The following is a 10,194-nucleotide window of genomic DNA, read 5'->3' on the forward strand; positions in this document are numbered from 1 at the left end:
AAGTGTATTGTGCTGTAGAAAATATGTAATTAAAAACATTTTATAATGTTTTTATTGTGTGAAAATAATTGTAAAAGTTAATTATTTGTACTCATTTTGATTTTCAATACTTTGCACATTAAAAAATGTTTAACTGTAAAATTGCATCGTCCATAACTGCTGTAAAATATAAAATATAAGCAATTTATTTCTACTTTGTTTCTCAATACAATGCATAAAACTTAATTAAAAATAAAATAAAAACTTTGTTCTATAAACCTGTGTGATCTGTTAATAGCTACTATTACAAACCATTTAAATGATATGCTTTGGCTTGTCATTTATATAAGACGACCAAAGACTGCTTTACACAACTTATCAGTATGTGGTTTCATACAACAAATAAAAAGCATTAAAACATATATTTTAAATACATAAAGATGAGAAAGAACCTGTGGTAGTAGTTGATACATTTTTAATATTAAAAACATTTACTAGACTGCATATTGTATGCCACACTGTTGATAAATGACCAAAATCACCAGCAGTACAAGAACAAACTAAATAATGTGATTACTGGGTGAGAATGATAATAAAGAGGTATATAAATATACACATAAATAATATTTTGTAATTATGATGCTGCTATTAAGTCATCCTAAACACGTTATATAATGTTGAATACTTTCATTTATACTAAAATAAATATATACTTCACTTACGTTTCACTATCTGATTATGATAAATAACTTATGTTAAAAAGCTTTCTTTGACGTCATCATGGCGAAAATACACGGATAGCTCAGGTAGGCGGGGTTTGGCTCCTGATCGTGATGAACTCTGGGATACACTTAGCCTGAAAGACAATTCCGAAGCGGTTTTCGCACTTGTGTGGATTTAGTGTGGGTTAAGTGCTCTGAGCTTTGGCATGTTTTAGACATAGGACGGTCTTGAACACTTACTTCCTGTCGCTTGCACAGGACCGCAAGTGTGGGTATTGGAACAGGGCCGATTTCTCCCGTTTTAATACAAGTGCCCCATCCAGCCTAAACAGTTTCTGCCATTGCTCATATTACACACTTCTATTTGACTCTCCTCTTCATATGTTCATATGTTATTTTGTTTTTCAACATGGCTGACACACCAAGTACCTCAGTAATGGACAGATGTGTACTCTATAAATATTAGGAATAATTATATTCAAATTTTGAAGTAAAAGTATTTTACGGTGCAGTAAGACTCATAAACCCTTGTTATTAATGACACCTGTGGCCGTTAAGTGAACTGCAGCCAGCTACCTGTTGCTCGTGCTCACGCTCGTGCACACACTCCATAGGGACGTGAGCGAGCATCGGCCAAAACAATGACGTAATGTACAAAAGACTGAACGTGATTCACCGGCATCATGCTGACAGATGAGGTAGCATAATTAAAATTACACAGTTATGATTGTTTTACTACAAACTTTGAGACTAAACTAAAACTACTTATCAGCTAACATAGCATACTGATACACACATACAGGTACATACTACCGAACTATACCAGACAGTTTACTGTTGCACTGTTATGTTGCACTATTGTATGTTTTGTATGTCATATGTTGTACTACGATCAAGAAACCAGCGTATTTGCTTAAATGTGTCTTGTATACCTGACTCTTAGTATAAAGAGAAGATCGTTGAAATTATTTTAAAGTTACAAAGCAAGGTAGATTGCAATTCCTCAGCGTTAGCAGGCAAGATCAAGTTAGCTAAATGACACAGATCAATCCTTATGGCACTATATTTCACATGCTTTGCAGTTATGTAAGCTTACCTGTCGAAGAACGCCAATTCAGGGTCAGTTTTGATCCCCAAAACCGAACGAAGTTCCCTCCAGGAATCAAATGCCCTGCCGATGTTCACTCTAGTTTTCACTCGACCATGATCACGTTCCCGCTTAGCCAGACGGGATTCAGTATAAGGCTCTTGGGAGTGCACATAAACGTCACATCCTTTGGATTTTCCCAGCAAAACCAACCCGCTCCCTTCGCATGAAAATCAGACTACAGGCTTTAATAGGCAACCTAGGAAGTCCGGGAAGGGCTCATTTTTTACGCTGCGTTACAAGCCGTTCACACATTGGCAAAAAAAAAAGGCGATCATTACATGAAAACTGTTACACATTGCACCTTTAAAGATTTGTGCATCAGCGGGTTATGCTAGATAGATAGATAGACAGACAGACTGCTTTTGTTTGGAAAAAAGTTTTGCTCTCTTGGATTTATGTTATTTGGTAACCTTTTGAATTTTACTGCCCATGAACTTTAAGTTTGAACTGGATTTACTTTTTGGCATTGTTCCTGAGTTCTCCTTTGGATTATTAAAGACTTGTTTTTGTTTTATCCCTGACTTCCTTGCATTCTTTGCAACAGGGTCCACATTCCCCGGTTTCCCCGAGCTCAGTTCCCTTGACCTTCCATCGCCCGAGTCTCTGACACAGACAGATAGACAGACAGACAAACATATTTCTTTCATTCTTTCTCATGCTATTTCTATGTTCTATGTGTTATGTCCTGGTTTGTTATGATAGCTTTACGATTGTCTTGGCTATAACAGCTTTTAAACATGTCCACCATAACTGCTCATGAGAAAAGTAAATTTATGTTGACCCCTTGTGACAACGTGCTCCAAGATGTTGTTACACTTTTTGAGGTAAGTTGTCACAGCGGAAACAATGGCAATTATAAACCTTTTTTCAATGTGATCACAAAACAACACTGGCAACCATTGAGGCATTTTTATAAACGTCTAGTTGTCATACTGATATAGGGGAATACTGGGGTAAGTTGCCAAATGTGTTTTATATTGTAATTTTATACAGTTTATTATTTACAATTTCTGCCTTTTCATTAATTGTTTTTTGTTTCGTTGTTCTACGATTTAAATTTAACTGCAAAGCCATTAAATAGACATAGACTATAATATAAATACAGATATATATGTGTGTGTGTGTGTGTGTGTGTGTGTGTGGATTACAGCGCTTTACCAGCGCTTTAATTAACTTTATCTTTTTTTTCTCTGTTTTTCCTAACAACTGTTTGATTACTGTACAGGTTTCTTCTATCACCTTGTAAACGTCATCTGTCTTTATTAAGCCCAGGTGCTGTTGGAATCCTAGTGATCATAAAGGAAGATTTTTACTGTATTTCTGAATGTCTGGCTACTCTCCCGTACAGTGTTTGTTGACATTAATGGTCTCCTCTTAGTTCTTAATGATGGTTTACAGTGCTGTGTTCTGTGCTTTCACTTCAGTGGGAGTATTTTGCCCACGGACAGGTTTCTGTAACTAAAGAGGCAATGCTGACACGTCATGTCTTTAAAAATTCTTGCAGCTTTCATTCCTCCCCATTCAGAATAGGAATTAATGTTAAAGCAGTCACGCTTGTTTGTGTGCACAGTACACATAAGCAATTCAAGATGGATTAATATTAACCAAAATGCATTCAGTACATGAGGGGATATTTTGTCAGACAAATTCATCTCCAAACTATATCTAAGTATGTACACACACACTAAAATGTATTTCCATTAACAAAACCAGAAGTTTTATTAAGAATATGGATCTAATTGGAATCTCTGACCCACATTAGCATTCCAGGGTTAATATATTAGAATTAGGAGCTTTATAGTGTTCAGTTCCACAGCATATTGGTCAGTGTTGGGGAAGCTACTTTGAAACTGTAGCTTCCCAAGCTACAAGGCTACAAGCTACTCATGACTTAACCTTGTGCGACCCCATGTCCACATGTGTGGACGTTGTATTCTGGCTTCGCTATACGCAATGCATAATTTAAATGAATTAAAACCAACTGAATACTGTTCACAACACTCTAGAATGTCATTTAACAGTTAAACTTATGATGCACCACGTCACGAGACACAACAGCATGACGTCGATTTCCATTAAGTGCTCCAAGGGGCACAGCGCCAAAAAGTGCCTCTGGTAAGAAACCTCTAATTTTGTCATTGAAACCTGTTTGATTGTAAAGGGTAGCGTCTCTTGTTTAGTTTAATATGCTGCTTTAAAAAATCCATTCATTTTTCGTGCATCAGCACGCTGATAAACATGAAGTCCACATATGTGGAAAACGGGACCCCATTCCCTCAAAAGTCCAAAAAAAACCTTGGTGGGTCATTTTGCTTTATTTTAATATACATTTTGAACAAGCACTGCATGGACACCTTTAACTGTTGTGCACTGTTACCATGTCAACAACCACACCCTCCCGCTGGGCCCCGTAGGAGTTGTAAGCCCCTGGGCTTCAGCCCGTATAAGTCCGTGCATTAATGCGCCCCTGTAAGGTGCATTTCAAACTGTTCTGTGACCAGTGCAGACAGACAGCACACTGGAGGTTAAGCCATTCACTAAATAGGGATCAAGGGAGCAAGGGGACATACTATAGCTTTCTATGCAGCTAAGTGCATTCACTCCTAAAATCCAAATAACAGTTCAGTTTCAGGCTGCAGATGACATTTGGACCACTCAACATGTTGGGCAGACATGGGACAATGATAATCAGTAAATAGATTCCGAATTTTATAATGACTGGATGATGCTGGCCATTATTTTCCAGTGCTTTATATGAGAGAGAGGATTAAGGTGAGTGTGTCTGATTATTCTCACAGCTCCATTGATGCGATGGCAACGTAATGTGACAAAGGTAGCATTTTGTGACGCTACAGTGATACTCACTGGAAATGTAGCTTGTTGGAAAAGCTGCACTATGGTGAAAATGGCTGAATTCCTGTCACACTACTCAAAAATGTACTTAAGTTAATAGCGTCGCTACTTTTACTTAATTACTCCCTAACACTGATATTGGTTTTTAATTTGTTGTTTACCATGTTCCTGCATACCAGAGTGCCATTGCTTCATTCACACAGTGTCCAGCATTGTACTGCAACTTAGCTGCCAGATTACTGCAGCAGACTCTTAGGTCTTTAACATCTGGAACTTGCCAGACAAAGGCTTTTAGAAATCTCTCCAGTCCAGAAACCAGAGCAAGAGATTTTTCATCTGACTCCCTTTTTTGGGGGGGGAATGCAAAAAAGCTGATGAGCTGAGCTGAGTGACATTCATGCTAATTCATTCTTTCCAAGTCTTTGGCGTTTACCCTGGGACTTGGGTCATTTCATGCATGAAGGGGTGAGAAGTTCCATATGCTTGAGAAGTTGCCTCTCTTGAGACACTTGGACTGCTTTTAGATTCACATTGGACGGTATTTCGTAATTAATCTGAATTCTTTTCACATTGCTGGTAAAGGCTTTAACTTCATTTGAGAGTTACAGCAGCATATATCTGTTTTTAAAAAAGGATATTTTAAAAATGTTGTGTCTCTATCTGGATCTGTGTTCACAAACCAGTTGTATCTGCATGTTCTTTAATAAAGTGCTGGCTAAACACTCTACCCTGCTAAAACGACCAGTATATGTATTCATTCATTTACATCTTTCATTAATGCATTTATTTTTATTTATCTTTTTTATTTATTTTTTTATTCCACTGAACAAATCTTGTATTTTGTAGGCCTATTTTTAACTACACATTGTCATATGAACAACCGGCCAGTAACTGCACTGCCTGTTTTAAAGCCTTAAAGGTGCACTCAATTTTTTCACCATTAAAAAAAGTTTTGCTCCTAAAGAAATGAATTGTAATTTTGATAAATATTCATAAAATCATGACCACTCACATGAGATCAGGACTCTAGTCATATCAGTAACATAATAAAAGCTGTTTTATTCTACATGGGGCAGGGGTGCCCTCATGGGGGCTACCATTTTAGAATCAATGACCAGCTGAATACTACTTACTTAATCTCAATAACCTTCTTTTTATTAGACACTTTCACTCTTGGATTAAATTAATCATGGCTGATTGTGAATAGTGAATTTATACAATGGCATCTGTAACTGAAAACTATTGATTTTGAATGATGCTGCATCCACACCACTAGGTGTCACTGTAAATCCAAGATGACATGAGCAAAACTTTACTGAGTGCACCTTTAAGTATACAACATTAGAACACAATAACAGTTCTTGGTTCATTTATAGCTGGACATGACAGAAGTCATACTGTACATGTCAGTGAGATTAATTCACTGACTTTCACTCCAAAGTGTTTTTGATTCACTACAAAGAATCGACTCAAAAGAGTCATTCTTTCGGTAGCCACATTACATTGGTCATTCTGTGTGTTTTGCACTATAGATTTAAAAGAGCCAGTTTATTAGAGTCAGTTGTTTGGCAATCAGACTACACTGGCCGCACTGTGTGTTGCCAGCGGTAGGTTCAAAAGAACCTGCTCAGAGTCCTTCGTTTGGGAATTGGACTACACTGGTTGCACTGTATTTTGCGCTTTAGTTTCAGTAGCAGGGCCCACTAGCACAGCAGGAAACACTGTCAAGAGTATTTTAGTAAGGTGATCTGTCCACATCTGTGGAAAATTGCACATTCATGAATAATTAGCGGAACCAAAAGTCATGAAAATCAAGCATTTGGAAAAAAATTAAGCATTTACAGAATAAGAACTGGTTCTCTGTTCCTAATCTATATACTCCCCAGTTTGGGATGCTTTTAAACTAGCCTAACCAGCAGGATTTCTTTAGTAAACCAGCTTCACCAAAAAGATTATGCTGGTTGACCAACTTCAACATCTATGCTTTGCTGGTGAATAGCAAGGCTATGTTATTCCACCAGCTAGACAACCACCAAACAATCATATCTAGCCTGGATCAGCATGAAAATTCATGCTGGTATTTACAGCAGGGTTATCTTATCAAATGTTAGACTTGGTTATTCCAGTTTGGCCTGTGATTGTATTTTCAAGCCCCTGCTGCAACCTTCCCCCTGATTTGTCTCTTTAAATCCCTCACTTGTCTCGAATGAGAGGGGAAAAAGCTCACATGTCAAATGAAGTCTGGTTTGTTTACAATTGTGTTCATTAGCTTTCTCTAGTGCCAGGGCTCTTCAGATGTTTTCCATACTCTCACTTGTTAGCAGGGTTGCGAGGGTTACTTTTGAAATGTATTCCACTACAGATTACAGAATACATGCTGTAAAATGTCATTTATAATGTATTCCGTTAGATTACACAAGGTCAGTAACGTATTCTAAATACTTTGGATTACTTCTTCAGCACTGGTAGATTTTTTCATTTGTTTAGACTATAAAAACTCAATCAAAAATACATTCTCTGAAAAACCTAAATATCTTATGCAGTGTTGTTTCTAAAACACAATAAATCAAACTGATCTTGTTTTAAGGATTTGTAGATATTTTTACAGGAAAACAATACAAAAATGATTATCAAGAATAAGATTTTTGCCCTAATATCAAAGGTCTTACTAGAAAAAAAGAAATTATGACCCAACATGAATTTTCTTGATAAAAAAATATGATCGTGCCTGGTAACGTGCATGTAAAATGGCTAGAAATAGCATTTTAGCTTAGTGTAAAGCTGACAATTTACACAAGGTTTATTTCTATTTCTTCTGCTCCAAACTTACTTCAAACTTACTTCTCTGTCTGCTCGTATGAATGTAACACATCATAAGAAAGTATTTCACCGCTGTTCAAATGCACTTTGGATCGCATCATTTATATGTATAAATGTTTTCCATCTGAAAGTACAAAATATTAAATGAAACAAATGACAATAAAATTCAAAGTAATCTCTTCAGTAATCAAAATACTTTTTGAATGTAACTGTATTCTAAATACCAATGATTTAAATTGTAACTGTAGTGGAATACAGTTACTTATATTTTGTATTTTAAATACGTAATCCCATTACATGTATTCCGTTACTCCCCAACCCTGCTTGTTAGGAATTGGGCCAAGGCAAATTCCCTCTTACATTACTGAGAAAGTTTTACAAGTAAAGCATACAGCTCAGCTTATGAACTGAGTTAATCTTTTGTTAAATTGACTTCATTAAAAATGTATTGACTCCAGCTCTACTGTTAGTAGCCATAGAAACCAACTGGTCAGTTAAGGTCAGCATATCAGTGGCAACATCATATTATGTCTGTCTATAAATGAAAACACACCATGCCAATACTGAGTCTAAATTTAGAATATGGTTAAAAATAGCCCTTTTTGTTGATTTTGGAATGGACCATCTTTCCCAAAAATGACTTTAAGTTCAGTCATGAAACTCTACATGACGCAAACTGATAGGTCATTTGAAGTGTAATCTGTTATCCAATCAATTAGGGTACTCCCTCTTCTTTTTTATCATTTAAATTGCCTGTTTGCAGGTAAGCTGGTTTCACTGCAGCACATTATGAGAGTGTGACAAATCTCTAGCTCTTGGACGGAGGAGGAAGCGGGGCCAGGTGAACAGTAGATGTAAATCTTCATTTTTACACGCTCCAGTGTATCACAAAGCTCTTGTTTTCCAGCAGACAAACAAACACACACACACACACACACACACACACAGTCAGGATCGTGTGTCGCTCTCTCTCTCTCTTCCGGCGGTCTGGATTTCCCTTTAAATCTCTCTGCTCACACAAAACAGCTACTAGAGGTGATTTCCCACAGGTGTCAACTCTTACCATACTCATTCTCTCGGCCTCGCTCTCCACAGACGTCGCTCGGCCGTGCCCGCATCACCACAGAGAGTTTTCTCTCTGAAACTCTCCTCCTCCCCAGCAGCACCTGCCTAGCGCAGCAGCAGCATATCTGTGTGTTCTAACAGTTGCAAGCCTCTGTACTTGCCCTGCAGCAGCATAAGCAGATCTAGTCCACCAAGACCAAATCTACTAACTAGTCATATCCATTATAATACTTTAAAAATGTATTCTGAGAGTTGTCATGTCTGAACTAAACTTAATGATTTTTACTCCTATGCAAATAATTAGCAAATCTCTGTACCAGTTTAGAATATTGTTCTGTACCAGTGTTTGAGAGTCCTAAGTAGTGAGTATCTTAACTAAATATTTTAGTAGCATGACAGTAGCTCAGCTGAATTCAAAGCAGTGTAGTTTTTATAGCAACAAGCTACTTTTTCACCAAGTAGTTTTATGTCATGTTGTATAGCGCATAAAGCTACCGTCGAGAAAACAGAGACAATAATCAAATGCGCTCTCCAAAATTCTCCACTTTATAGAGTAGCATTGAATTATTTCAGTAAATCAGTTATTTTGGACAATTCATTAATAAGAACCGGCTTAAAAAAAGATTCACAAAAAGAGTCACTGTTCATTAGTCCCTGGGAGGAATTGTACCTTTTTTTTTTTTTTTTTTTTTTGTATTGACATATTATTAAAGGTGCACTCAGTAATATTTTATTTATATTATGCTGACACTCAGTGGTATACATGCAGCATCATGTAAAAACTTTTTCAGTTACCAATGCCTTTGTAGGAATGTGCTGTTTGCAATCAGCCGTGAATCTTTATTCAACAAATTAAAGTGTTTAATTACAGAAGACTATTGAGATTAAACAAGTAATATTCATATTCATATCTCAATATGGCAGCGATCATAAATGTGCTCTCAGAGCCATATGCAGAATAAAGCAGCTTTTTCTCTAAGACTGATATCATGTGAGTGTAAATAATTTTAAATCAGGGCTGTCAATCAATTAAAAATTGTAATCAAATTAATTACACGACAAGCAAATTAATTAATAAAATTAATTGCAATTAATTACAAAACTCAACATTTACTGAGAAAGGCCCCCAAATCTAGATAATTCAATATTGATAATACGTAATAATTCCAATTTTTCCACTGTTGCAGGCTGAACACTGTTCATAAATACTCTGACAGTATTTCCTGCAGCGCATTTCAGCAGCAGCGAAATGTACAGTGTAAAACACACAGGGCACCCAGTGTATTCTGATTCCCGAACAAATAACTTTTATGAGCCAGTTCGAGTGAATCAAAAAACGTATAAAACACATTAGTCAGAGTGGTCAGAGACAGTTTAGCGGAGATGGACCACTGCTATTAAAATGAATGGGAGAAAGTGGAACTCCCAATGTTGAAAAGAAAGTCTCGCCTTTCAGGTAAAAGAGCCAATCAGCTTTTTGATACAGGCATCACCTGTCAGTCAACTCGATAATGCACATGCGCATTAGTTGGTGTCCATAGAAATAGCTGCCCAGCCTGCCTGGGAGCGTTCCAAAGATGGCCGCTGAGTGGACTGACTTGTTCA

This window comes from Myxocyprinus asiaticus, chromosome 13 (genome assembly GCF_019703515.2).
Source record: "Myxocyprinus asiaticus isolate MX2 ecotype Aquarium Trade chromosome 13, UBuf_Myxa_2, whole genome shotgun sequence".
Classification (NCBI taxonomy): domain Eukaryota; kingdom Metazoa; phylum Chordata; class Actinopteri; order Cypriniformes; family Catostomidae; genus Myxocyprinus; species Myxocyprinus asiaticus.